At 48.4% G+C, this 13,823-nt stretch overlaps 1 long non-coding RNA gene across 1 annotated transcript; it reads right to left on the bottom strand.

Moving 5' to 3' along the window:
- Nucleotides 1–8,251: 8,251 nt before the first annotated feature.
- On the bottom strand, nt 8,252–12,620 carry LOC135977360 (uncharacterized). The gene is made up of 4 exons (XR_010594814.1): nt 12,495–12,620; nt 12,340–12,397; nt 11,766–11,870; nt 8,252–11,640 (listed from the first exon to the last, which is right to left on the bottom strand). It is a non-coding gene; the product is annotated as an uncharacterized LOC135977360 (long non-coding RNA).
- Nucleotides 12,621–13,823: the final 1,203 nt, after the last annotated feature.

Raw genomic sequence — 13,823 nt, 5'->3', positions numbered from 1 at the left:
ACACAGCTCTCTACCCTGTCCCATTCATGCTCCCCTCAGCCCCTACCCTGCTCCCCCCATCCCAGTCCTGTCCCATCCCCCTCAGCTCCCCTGACTCTCCCAGTCCTGTCCCCCTCAGTTCCTCCACCCTGCTTCCCCTGGTCCATCCCCACACACCCACCGACTTCCTCGACCTCCCTCCCCCCAATCCCACTGCCTGGACTCACCCCCGTGCCACTTAGGACATGCAGGAAAAAGAAGCAATGGGCTTAAATTGTAGCAAGGGAGATTTAGGTTAGACATTAGGAAAAACTTCCTAACTGTAGAGATAGTTAAGCACTGGACAAATTACCTAGAGAGGTTATGGAATAGCAGTTACTGGAGTTTTTTAAGAGGTTAGACAAACACCTGTCAAGGATGGTCTAGTGTTGTTATTACTCAGTCCTGCCTCAGTGCAGGGGTTTGACTAGATGACCAGTTGATGTCCCTTCCAGTCCTACATTTCTGTGATTCACACTGAATTGCCTTGTGCCACTGTCTAGTAGTAGTGGCACACAGTTCTCTGACATGCAGGTTTATACAATTGTAGTTAATATACACTTTAGAGCATAGCAATTTTAAAGCTCTGCCTGTTCAGACCAACTGAGCTGAAAATTGTGATCTATAGTATTCAAAACTATTAAGCTGTGGGCTGAAATAAAATCAGCCTGAATTGCTCAACAATATCAATGGAATCAGCATTGCGCTGCTATATATTGTAAAACATTACAGTGAAATCTTGCAAGTATTCCATAGCACGCCACCTTGCCCAAGTGGTAACTAAGCAGAACATCTTCCTGTTTCAACGTTCTTAACTTGTATCCCAGAGCTCCTAAAAGTTTTTTTTTTTTTCAAACACTGAATACTGCTAAGTTATGAGTTTTAACAGGTTTTTTTTCTTTTAAACCACAGCACTGAATGTTATTCTAAAATTTTGTTCCAAATTTTCTTAAACTCCCAGTTTACCTCCGGCTGATGTTCATTGTGAAAAGTATTGCAGGTTTAATAATAATATTTGGCACTTTCGTAATTCACTGTCCAACCTGTGTTTTGTGCCCTCCTCTGGTGGATTTTTAGAGGATAACTGTATAGCTACCAGCTAAGGGAGTTATATCTTGAACTCAAGTAGTAGAAGCTCATGCTTCTAAGTCTGGATGGCTCGGGTTCAATCTTTGGTGACTAGCTATGATGGAGGTTGCTACACTTATAATCCCTTTAATCAGAGGTTCTGAATATGCTTTGTTGTAGGCAGAGCTAGCCTATAGTTAAGCAACCGAAAATTTAGAATGGGAAGTGTTGAAATGTTGGGAAGCCTTATAATTTTGCCAGTCTGGAACGAACATCCCATCTGAGGGATGGGGGCGGGGAGAGAGGAGAGTGAGACAGGATCAGGAAACTGGGACAAGGAATCCAGAGCGGTAGTGGGGGGCAGTTGAAATCAGATGAGGAGTTGGGGTGGGTTAGACAGCAATAGGATAGACATAGACTGGAGGGGACGGGGAAGAAGGGTCTTTGACTACTAGAGACCACTCCATTCAGGAGCCTGGAATAGACCCAGGATTCCTGAGTTTCACAGTTCCTCTTCTGTCAGCAGATATCTGTGAAACCCACTGGCAAAAAAAGTGTCTCATCCCCCTATAGAGCTGTTCTATCACATATAGGATGACAACCTACTGCCTCTGCCATCACTTACTCCATTAGCTCAAGTGGCAGAAGTCTGTGCAGTGGATCTAAAGGTTCATCGGCAGGGTTGGAGCCATGCGAGTTTCACGATGATTCCACATGCCAGAATTTCTGGGGCAGTTCAGTTTTGATTTTTACAAAAAACCTGGGGAAATGCATACAGAAATAGGGTGACCAGATGCCTAAATAGGGGAATCTCAAGCAGGAGTAGAGAGATTATTTTATCTCTGTATTTGGCACTGGTGCAACCACTGCTGGAATCCTGTGTCCAGTTCTGGGGTGCACAATTTAAGCAGGATATTGATAAATTGGAGAGTGTTCAGAGAAGAGTCACAAGACTGATTTAAAGGATTATAAAACATGCCTTATAGTGATCGACTCAAGGACCTCAATCTATTTAGCTTAACAAAAAGAAGGTTAAGAAGTGACTTGGTTATAGACTGTAAGTATCTACATGGGGAACAAATAGTTGTTAATGGGCACTTCAGTCTAGCAGAGAAAGGTAGAGCATGAGCCAACGGTTGGAAGTTGCAGCTAGACCAATTCAGACTGGATATAAGGCATACCTTTTCAATGGTGAGAGTAATTAACAATTAACAATATACTAAGGGTTATGGTGTTTTTCTAAAAGCTATCCTCTAGGAATTATTTTGGGAAAGTTCTATGTCTGTGCTATACAGGCGGTGAGACCAGGTGATCACCGGATCCCTTCTGGGTTTATAATCTCAGAACTGCAAAATTCTCATAGAATTCAATAGGTGTCCTTGCCCTGTGGCTTGTGGTGCGGGCTGCAGCAGGGGCCGTACAACCCCTCTCGCAGCTTCCTAGGGCCCCCTCTCATGGCTCTGTGCACCTGTGTCTGTCATTGTTGTCCTCTCCCCTCCCCCGCCCCGCTCGCCCAATGTGTCCTGATATTTCACTCTTGCGATCTGGTCACCCTAGCTGAGGATCCCTGGACTGGAACCCGGAGTAGAGGGCAGGCCCAGGTTCCCCTACCAGCCACCGAGGGTGAGGCATAGACCAGTGGGGCAGTGAACAGGAAGACTGCCAGGGTCACTGCAGGAGTGACAGAGAATTGAAGGACTGTACTCCAGCAGGGGGGGAAATCCTGAGTGACCTGACCAGGGGGCTGAGTCACAAAGAGGAGCATGTGGTTCCCGGAACAAGAGAGGAGCTGCAGCCTGAAGAGAACAGACTGTGTGACGGCATGCACCCATGGAAAGGGTGTTGACCTTGGAGCTAATCCACAGAGTGACCAGCAGGAGGTGTCAAACGAACACCCCATGAGTGGCACACCCGGTCACACTCCCATTGTGCCACGTGCTGAACTCGCATCTACAGGAGGACACGGTCCCTGCCCTGAAGAGACTCCAATGTCCAGCTCCTGCTCCCTCTGCAAAGGGGACCTGAGCCACCATTAAACAAAGAGACAGAGGGTGAAAAATCAGCCACGTCTCACTCAATCCGTGACACACCCAACAGCGGGGTCAGATTCCCTTGCCTTCAGGGGAGTGAGGCCTCCAGGGAACCCGACCCATACAAGATGGAAAAGACTAATCCCAACTATCCATAGAAATGACGGGGTCTGTATTATCTGTTACCACTCAAGAAAGAGATGGGACCATCCGCAGGCACAGCCACCCGCAGTGTCCAGTGGCTGCAGTTCAGCATTTCCGGCCAATGGGAGCCGCGGGAAGCAGCGCAGGCCGCAGGGATGTGCTGGCCGCCACTTCCCGCAGCTCCCATTGGCCAGGAATGGGGAACCACGGCCACTGGGCGCTGCGGGCGGACGTGCCTGTGGACGGTCAATGTAAAATTGTCTCGCGACCCACCACTGGATTACCCTGACGAGCTGTGTGTGGCCCGCGGGCTGCAGGTTGCCCACCACAGTCCTAGACTGATACCAGACACCTCTGTGTTCTTGGGGAACCAGGGTGCAGTATCCAGCCTGACTCATGAAAGACACCCCCCGCCTCCCCCCCCCATCCTCTGCATAAACCAAAACCCATCAGAGGACAAAACTTGCAGAGAGCAGTGAAGGGTGCTGGGAGAAACACCTAGACCCCTCCTGACAAGGGTGACAAGATGAAGACATCTCCATTGCATACAGAATGGAGAGCAGAGACAACTCCGCTAGCCTCATCTGCATGGAAGATGGGACAGGAAGACATCTCAGTTTACATACAGAATGGAGAACAGAGAACCACACTGAATTCTGGGACCAGAAAAAGCAGGGAAGCACTGCATCCTGGGAATCTCTGCTCCAGATGCTAATGAACCTATGTCTGCACACACCCAGCTCAGCAATGATCAGACCAATTCTAGTAATGAATCCTTAATTGATATCCAAATACTGAAGCAGCCTAGTTGCATTGTGAGCTCCCTGGAAGAAAACACCCCCCATAGCCAAGAGTGATCAGCTCCTATTGTCTAGTCTAAAGAAAACCCTTGAGTCATCGGCTTACCTATAAACAAATCCAGTGTTCTCCCTTGAACCATTGTATTTTCTCTCCAAAAATCCCTACTCACCCTCTAGCCAGGGTTCTGATGCTTAGATCCAAACTATGCATCAGTTCCACTGGAACTCCATCTTCTCCTGACTGATCGTGCTGGGGGCTCTGCCTGTCTCCAGCATTCGGGACCCTCAGCTACCACCATCATCTGGGAACCCCAACTAGTTCAAGCCTCATGGAGTGGGTGAGATCCCCCCTCTTTCTCTCTCTCTGTTTTCCTTTCTACCTTAGGTATTCACCTTTAATCATGTATGGTTATGTTGGTTTAGCCCTCCTAGTGTAGTTATCACTATTATTCAATAAATAACTTTTATGGTTAAGTTGATTGCTTCTTTTTCTCTTGCTGAACTTTACTCTTTTGTGTTTTTAGCTTCCCCCATTCACTCTACAGCAACGCTTCTTTTACCTAAGCTAAAGATCCCTCTGTGACTTTGTGCAGTCTATATGGTTTTATAAAAACATGATAAGTGAATATAATGTAACTGGGATATGCTTTGTGCAAAAGGTCTCTTGTAAGGTATCATTACAAAGCTCATAATCTACTGAGTGTGATCATCCTATTTGTAGAAATGTACCACTCTTGTATCTAAAACTAGAAATATAAAACATAACTCTGAGGGCCTATTGTAATTATGTAAAGTATGGGCCATTAATGATGGTTTGGAATCTTGACGACTCCCATTAACAAGGACCATTGTCTGCAGATGGCTGTGTTTACCTGTTAGTCTTCCTGTATGTGTGTGCTGGCAAGTGGGCAATGAAGTCTTGCAGTGACATGTGATCATGTCACCTGAACTGGAATCCATCTTTAACCTGGTGCTTTTCCAGTGAGGGGGGGGGGGTGGAAACCCAGAGGGACAAAGGGTTCCCGCCTTATGCAAAAGATATATAAAGGGGTGGAAGAGAACAGAGGGGAGAGGAGCCATCATGAAGAATCCCCTAGCTACCACCTGAGCTGCAACAAGAGCTGTACCAGGAGAAAGAATTGTGCCCAGGCCTGGAAGGTGTCCAGTCTGAGAAAAAGCTTACTGAAGCATCTCTGAGGGTGAGATTATCTGTATTCAGTTTGATTAGACATAGATTTGCGCATTTTATTTTATTTTGCTTGGTGACTTACTTTGTTCTGTCTGTTACTACTTGGAACCACTTAAATCCTATTTTCTGTATTTAATAAAATCACTTTGTATTTAGTAATTTACTCAGAGTATGTATTAATACCTGGGGGAGCAAACAGCTGTGCATCTCTCTCTATCAGTGTTATAGAGGGTGAACAATTTATGAGTTTGCCCTGCATAAGCCTTATGCAGGGTAAAGTGGATTTATCTGGGTTTAGACCCCATTGGGAGTTGGGCATCTGAGTGCTAAAGACAAGCACACTTCTGTGAGCTGTTTTCAGGTAAACTTGCAGCTCTGGGACAAGTGATTCAGACCCTGGGTCTGTGTTGGAGCAGACGGGAGTTTCTGGCTCAGCAAGACAGGGTGCTGGAGTCCTGAGCTGGCAGGGAAAACAGGAGCAGGGGTAGTCTTGGTATATTAGGTGGCAGCTCCCAAGGGGGTTTCTGTGATCCAACCCGTCACACCCTGCAATGCCCAAAATACTGTGGGGTTTGCTCATCAAGTAGGTTACTGCCAGTACAATTGTGTTGTGAGATTGGGGATAGGGATGTGCTGAATCTGGGACACATAAGGGTAACAGCTTGAAAGTGCTGCTTGACCCAGTCCATGGAGCCCAGGGGCATATAAGGGGGGACAGCTTGAAAGTGCTGCTTCATCCAGCCCAGTAAGTCCAGAGACATATAAGGGGTCAGCTTGACAGTGCTGATTGACCCGTCGGCTCAGACTTGCTCTGTTAATGTATGTGTGGGTGTGGGTGTGTTCATCCGGTTCTGGGGCTGGAGAAACCCAGCCCTGGGGAACCTAGGTCCTGCAGGATAGCTCCACTGGGAGGGGACTTGCAGAAGGGAGAAGTAGAGCTCCATATAAAAACACAAATGACACAAACAGTACACTGATAGAATTACAGAATCCCCTTCCCCAGAAGAGTAACCCGAATAAATGAGCATACCCCAAAGTAATGGGCAAATCTTGTAACAAGACCCAATCCACCCAGTCCTAATTGCAATCCATTCATAGTCTGCCATGTCAAGCAATGATCCCCAGCCCTACATCCCCAGGGGACTGTGTATGGACATGCACTGCTGTCCTGTGTTGCACAAAGTACATCAGACCAGATTAAGTATCTATTAGATTCTATTGTTTTCCTCTGAATAGCGGAGGAGCTGCTCCTTTCCCTCCTCAAGGGCTGCATTTCTGGAGCTCAGGGTCATGGGCCCCATTTCCAACTGCCACAGGTAAGTGGGTGGCTAATGGGTGTGATGCCGCCTGTGTATCCATCCATGGAGCATTATGAATGGATCTGCAGAGCAGTGGGTTTCAGAGGAACTTGATTAATGGCAAGAAAATGCCAAACAGTCTAAAACCAATAAATCTGATAAACCCTGGGATGAAATGTAGTGAAAGCCATTCCTATCCGCTCCGGGTTTCTGTCGGGATATTCAGAGGACCAGAAAATGTAAGTGGGTGATTTAAATGATCTGCAGTTAATTTAACTCCATAGTTAATCCATGGACCACAAATCTTCAATTACTGGAAGAAACTCTTCCACTCAAGAGAGAAAGGCGAATGACGCGGGTGGAACTGAGACTGGATTGATTATAGCCTGATCAGGCGTATGTGTGACTTTGGGTTTGAGGGCAACGGTCCTGAGGTTCGTTCTCATCATAAAAAATACCAGGCAGTTCGGCAAGATGATCTGTCCCCTGCGCAGGTCTAGAGTCGCCAAGGGTGCTGCAGAGCAGAGCAGAGTGGGATGCAGCAGCAGAGCTCAGCGGAGAGAGGCAGAGCAGAGGGCAGTTGCACATCAGGACTCAGAGTTGTGTGTTCAAGACCATCACTCTACAGGTGCATTGTTTGGACTGGACTAGCAGGGGCATGGCAGGCCACGGAGGATGGGTGATGCCTTGACACAGAGCTGTGTTGATGGTGCCCGTTGGATGCTAGGGAGATGGTGGAATTTGTGGGCCCCTTCTGTTAGTGGACATGCTGGCAGGGTGGGATTCAGTAGTATGGAAAACGGAAGTAGTATAAGGACCCTACCGTCAATCAAACCGTAACACCTCCCTTTGGCCCCTTAAACCCCACCCCCTGGCCCTTAAGCCCCGACCACCTGTCACCTGAAGTCCCACCCATGGGGGGTATTACTTCTGGGTTCAAGGCGGGCACATGACCGGAAGCAAATTGTGTCATGTGACCCCTCTAAGAACTCCTCCCACTTCCCTCTACCAATCAGGAGGGGTTTCAGCCACGTAGGACTGCCCCGAGAGCAGATTTGACCAATCGGGGGTGTCCCGGGGCGGAGTGACCCATCCGGAAGTGGATAATGTGACCTCTCTAAGAACTCCTCCCAGCGCCCTCTACCAACTGTGATGGGTTTCAGTCGCATAGGACCGCCCCGAGAGCAGATTTGACCATTCGGCGGTGTTCCAGGGCAGGGTGACCCGCCCAGAAGAGGGTCGTGTGACCCCTTTAAAAACCCCTCCCAGCGCCCTCTGCCGATCAGAGTGCAGCACCATCACCCCATAAGTCCCAGCGCCGGGGCAGAAGGGCCATCTTTTACCAGGAATGCGTGCTCTAGAAATCGTGGAAACGTGGACTCCTTCACCACCCGTGTGAGAACTTCGGACTTTGTTTTAGCCCCGAGGGCCTTTGACCATCCGTGGAGAAAGCGCTACATCAGCGACAGTTCCGAGGAGGAGGAGGGAGCGACCGAGGGGAGCCCTTTGGCCCAGCCGTTGATGGATACGCCAGAACCCGAAACGCAACTGCTTGTGAGACACCCTGATGAGCGTGGTGGCCTCTTGTCGTCCACGCCCGTGGAGGAGGAAGGCGAACACAGATCGGGGGAGTCACCGGAGGACAAGGTGAACGGAAAAGACGTCACTCAGGTAAATGAGTGATTAAGAAGTGACGATTGATGATGGGGTGTAATGGGGTTAGGAACCGTCGGGTTGTGTAAATCTAAAAACAAGCAGTGGGGTGCTTACTTTCTTTTCTGAAAATCTCTCAACAACTCGACGATGCCTTTCTAGAAGCCTTTTGAGAACTTACACATCGGTAGCCCCGTGGGAGTAAATAGACATAAGCAAAAACAGCTGATGCATTATATGAGACACAGATATCAAGACGAAAATCTGGAAAAGGACAAAATGGAAGAAAAATCTATTACACCCCCAGGGAAGTTGGGAGCTTGAGCGCTATTTCTGAGATGGCCGCTACTAAATCGTCGGAGGCCGAACATAGTCTAGCCCTCCTTTGCTGCGGGGACGATTTGCTAAGTAATTTTAAAAGGACCAGGTTTCTCTTTACACAGCTAGACATGTTTTCGGTCAGCAACCCCAGCTGTTACAAGCAGTTCTTTATACAGAGGTTGCCAACAACTGTAACACCACACAATATTCTCAAGCATAACAGACAGTGTTTGTTTGGCATTATCCAACACATTTTTTATAAAGTAACTTTTCCCGCAGTTGCTAGGCCCCGCGAGAATTGCAGAAAAGGGGTGTTTCCACCTCGTATCCATTTTTAAAAGCCATAGGGCAGGGTTTTAAACCCTTCTCCTAGGACCCTCTTGTTGTAAATGACTTTCAAGTGAGTTTAGGACCCTGCAGTGGTGAGCAGCAGCTGGGTGGGGGGTTGGGAATCCCAGTGGGGCCTGATTCTGGCAGTTAGGTGCCTAAACCATCAGTTAGGCACTTAAGCCCTTTGGTGAATCTGGCCCCAAGAGGTACCCTGAGTGATCAGTTCTAGGCACATCTTTTCCTTCAGTAACTTTCTAACGATGAAGTACGTATCGTAACCTTTGGAATTTTGCGCTAGGAACGTGTAGTCCTGGAACTCTTTGCCAATAAAGGTCTCAACAAACATGGAAAGACACTCGTCGCCCTTAAATTCCCAGGATTTTTCTGGCTTTAGGGACATAACAAAAATGTAATTGGACGTGTGCAACCCAGTCTCCTGCGTGCATTCAAAATCATAAAAAAAGATACTTTTCTGATGATTCGGGCTTTCTAAGGCTGTCCATAAAACACAGGTGACTGTCTACATCACCAGCGATCAAACCCTGACACTGCTTACACCGCCTCCCTTTACACCTGTGCCGCTTGTCCACATCAGACTGACACTTATCACACAAAGTTTTAGACAGGCATTCGACTTGTTTTTTCGATGCACAGTCGACGTGTCCGTCTAAACACTCTTTGGATTGACAATACAGTCTACAGCTAGGACACCTCAGCTGCACGCCCGTGCTGTCCAAGCATGTTACGCTCAAACAGAGGCGGCAACGATACCTGTAAGAGTGGTCGTGACTGTACACCATGTGGCAAAACTCCCAATAATTCTTCACACCAAACAACCTTTTCACATCCAGAACCCCATAGTAATGCTCATCGTGCAACAGGATGAAAAAAGTCTTGGGGTACACTGGGCCCCCCGTTTTAAAAAAGCCCCATCCGCCTTTCGCCGCATACAGCACCACCTGTATATTGACTCCTAGATGCTTTTCAAACGTTGCTACGTCACTGAGCAGAACCTTTTTTTGATCTGACCACCCCAGTTTCTCATGCAACTTTCTCGCCCCCGCTAACAATTCCACGTCTGTAGGTTGACGGTCGGACATAACGGCCAAGAGCCCACCCACAAAACACAGATTGGTACCGGTGTAAATCAGGTCTACTAAGCATTGTCTCTTTTTATGGAGGATTTGACTACCGTGGATAGAATTTAAAACTCTACGAGCGCCCCCACCCCTGTTTTTTACAACTGTCACAACGAGGCGCAACGTCCCATCGAGATGCAACTCTCTATTGCTCTGTAGCAGCTTTCAGGCCTGAGCTAAGAAATCCTCAGCAGACAGCTCATCCCTAGTTCTTCTGACCGAAAACAAAGGGTTAGTTAAATTTCGGCTCTCTAAACGTAACTGAACATAATCATCATAATCACCATTAACGTCATCCAGAACTAACTGTATTCCCCTGTGTATGGCTTCAACAACCTGCTGAGCTGAATTTATTCCCTCAGGATTGACAAAACGAAATTCCTCACAATACACCGACCCCCCAAATCTAATTCACGTTGCCAACTTCTCACTCTCTCCATATACACCTCTGCATTTTCAGAGTTACTTGGGGGTTCCTCTATGGGACCGTCAGCGGCATCTTCTACAGCAGATGCTATTTGAGAGTCAGACTCCGAGGGGCCTCCGTGAGGGTCATCAGGAGCAGACGGGGACCTTCTAGAGAGCCCTCTGGGGAATTTTCTAAACCAGACTCTGCGTGAGAGTCGGGTTCCACCTCCCCATTTTCAGACAAGCCAGTTTGAGAGCCTCCAGTAGGGGGCATCTCTTTTTGTTTTTTTTCCTCATTACCTCTTTAGCCTTTTTTAAAATTTTTACTGAGACCCTGGCCTGGAACTTTTTGGCCGCCATTTGTTTGTCCACCAAGAGCTGTCCCCCATTTTGTTTACACCTGAGCTGATGTGTACCCTTGAGGGTGCCCTTTTTACCCAGGCCCCTTTCCACGGGTAGTCACGCCTGCTCAGAGCCCCCTTTTGGAAAAATTGAAGCATTTTTCAAAAAGTCACCCGCCAGAGCTTTTGCATTTTTGACGTGGTTTCCAGCCCTCCTTTCTTTTAGACCCCTGAGGATATAGCAGCCACCAGTATTCTGAACAAAGCCTCATATTTTCCCCAAATCTTCATTAGTTTTCTGAATGAAGCATCATACTTTCCCCAAATACTAGAATATGGGGGAGCTGTGACGAGCTTATGGTGTTGGGAGAATGGTTTGTCAGTCCTTGGTTTTTTATTCACAACCCCTAGAGTGCGTGCTCTGGGTTTGTGAATGTGAGCGGTTTTGCTCAGTTTTCTCAGGGCTTGGTGTGGTGGTGGCCGCTGAGGAACTGGAGTTGTGTTTGCGTGGTTGGTCTTTACCAGAGTCTTTTGTTTTGTCCTTGGGTTTGACGTATATGAGGTTTGGACTGCCCTGATGTTTCATCTGCACCCTTGTGCTCAGGGCCGGCGCAACCCATTAGGTGACCTAGCCGGTCGCCTAGGGCGCTACAATTTGGGGGGGCGGCGACCATAGCGGTATTTTAGTGGCGGGACCTTCCGCTGCCTCGGTGGGGGGGCGACATTTCGGGGCGGGACCTTCCGCTGCCTAGGGCGGCAGAAAAGCTGGCGGCGCTCCTGCTTGTGCTGTTTTGTGTTAGCGTTGTTAAAGGTCTCAAAGCAGATTCCTGGTTCTTTGGCGATTCTGGTGGAGGTGTCCCTGTAGCTTCGACTACAGCATTGTCAGGAAAGCTGCCCGTGCCTATGAGGGGGAGAAAAGACATTTTACGAAACTGAACTTTACCATCTTTCTCACCCACACCTATGGATTTACTTAAAATACAAAACCTCATGAAACAACCAAAGAAATAAGCAAAATATATTTACTGGGCTTCATCCATCCATCAGTCATTGATGCTGGTGAATTTTCCTTTTCAGCTGTCTCTTTCCTTTTTCTTCTGAGCTTGTTTGCCCTCTCATGTTTTGACCGTACTGTGAAGCAAACAACATTATAAAACACATGAAACTGTCTTGTAAACTTAAACAAATAAAATATTCGTTACGGTGTTTTTTCTATTTGAAAAGTCACAGCTTTAACACAGAATAATCCATTTCAGGCTGTACAACAAACACAGGTTTTGAATTTATTTCTACCGCTTTAAAAAACAAACCCACAAACATTTTGTAAAAAGACATCTCATTTTGCAAAATAAAAACCAAACTGCTTTTAAAATCCATAGAAAATACTTTTCAATAAACCCACATGCATTTAAAAGGCACATGGTTGTTCTGTCCACCACCACCCCGCCCCCATGTGTGTTTGGGCCTTCAGGTTAAAGAACAAGCAAAAATGTTAAGTTACAATTACCCCCAAATCCCTATACAACCTGTGTAATAGCTGAAAGTTTTTTTTTTTTAATTTAACAGTATTAAGCACATCTATAGTTAAAATGGTTTTTACCTTGGCCTGGTGGTGAAATGCAGCTTAAAGTTCCTGGTTCCATGCTAAACAGATCACACTGCAATAAAGCCAGGCACCATTATTTACTAAGACGGCATGGCCAAAGAATGGCATTATAGAATATCTATTTTCAGAGTTCAAAACAGGGCGCATACCTCCTCTTGCAGTCCAGCAGCAATTCAAGAGCGTTTCTGTTGGAAGAGACAGGCTCCAAGCTCCCTGAGGTTTTTATACCATCCTAACTCTTTGTTTCAAAATAGTCAGCAAGTTGATTGGCTCACCCCTCCCTAGCATTCCCTTTTGTGGGCTGGGCTGGGGGAATACGTTGTCTGCACAACTGGGCTGCTTTTCTTTTCTTTTTTTTTCTTTTAGTTCAAATACATTTTTCAGTAGGGCCTCTTACCAGGGCCGGCTTTAGGCCGATTCAGCCGATTCGGCTGAATTGGGCCCCGCGCCAAGAGGGCCCCGCGCTGCAGCTGTCCACCCCACCCCCAGCTCACTTCCCCCTCCTCCCCTCCCCTGCACGCTCCACCCCCTCCCCTGCTTCCCGCGAATCAGAGATTCGCGGGAAGTCTGAGACGAAGCAGGGGCGGGCCAGCAGCACAAGGTAAGCTGGGGTGGTGGGGGCGGGAGAAGGGCTCTGGCCCGGCTTGGCTCCAGCCCGGCCCCGCGGTCCGGCTCCGGCCCGGCCCGGTCCCCGCGGCTCGGGTCCCCCCCCGGCGCGGCTTCTGCGGCGCGGCTCGGGTCCCCCCCCCCCGGCGCGGCACGAGTCTCCCCGTGTCCCCCCCCGTCCTCCCCGCGGCTCGGGTCTCCCCGTGTCCCCTCCCCCCCCCGCGGCGCGGCTCGGGTTCCCCCCCCCCCCGCGGCTCGGCTCGATTCCTGGGGGTGGGGCTTGCAGCAAGCCCCGCCCCCAGGAATCGGGCCCCGCTCTTGCTAAAGCCGGCCCTGCCTCTTACAGTGCCCATTCCAAGTGGAGGCCCTTTGCACAGCTCAATGAATGTCTTGGGGCTTGTTTTTTATCAAGGTCCCCCTGGCGCTAAATGTTCTGGGGTTAGGCACAGACATTGCGTAGCATAACCAATGGCAATAACAGTGTTTAATAGGATTTCCAAACACAGCTCAGCACACAGGCCCCCGAGTTTGCAGTTTATAGCCACTGAAGTCCAAGTCACACAGTCATGGTGCCATTGGGCTGACGCATCTATGACACAGCCCTCACAATCTTCAAAAAGCTTTTCCCTAAGGCAGTGATTAAGGACAGCATGAACAGCAACGTGTACAATAGTCCGCAGGACTTTTTTTACGCTCACAACGTGGCACTGGCTCAGTTAGTTCCATGCCAAGCCTCCTCCTAAACTCCTCATAGCCATCATCCTCGGAGTCCTCTTCAACAATTTGTATCGGCGTAACCAAGGTAGGCCCAGTTAATCTTCGCTGCTTGATGCAACGCTGTCCAGGGCCTCCTGCTCCTCTAGAAAGGCATC

The sequence above is a fragment of the Chrysemys picta genome, chromosome 24 (genome assembly GCF_011386835.1).
Source record: "Chrysemys picta bellii isolate R12L10 chromosome 24, ASM1138683v2, whole genome shotgun sequence".
NCBI lineage: Eukaryota > Metazoa > Chordata > Testudines > Emydidae > Chrysemys > Chrysemys picta.
This window is presented reverse-complemented; position numbering and strand designations above follow the sequence as displayed.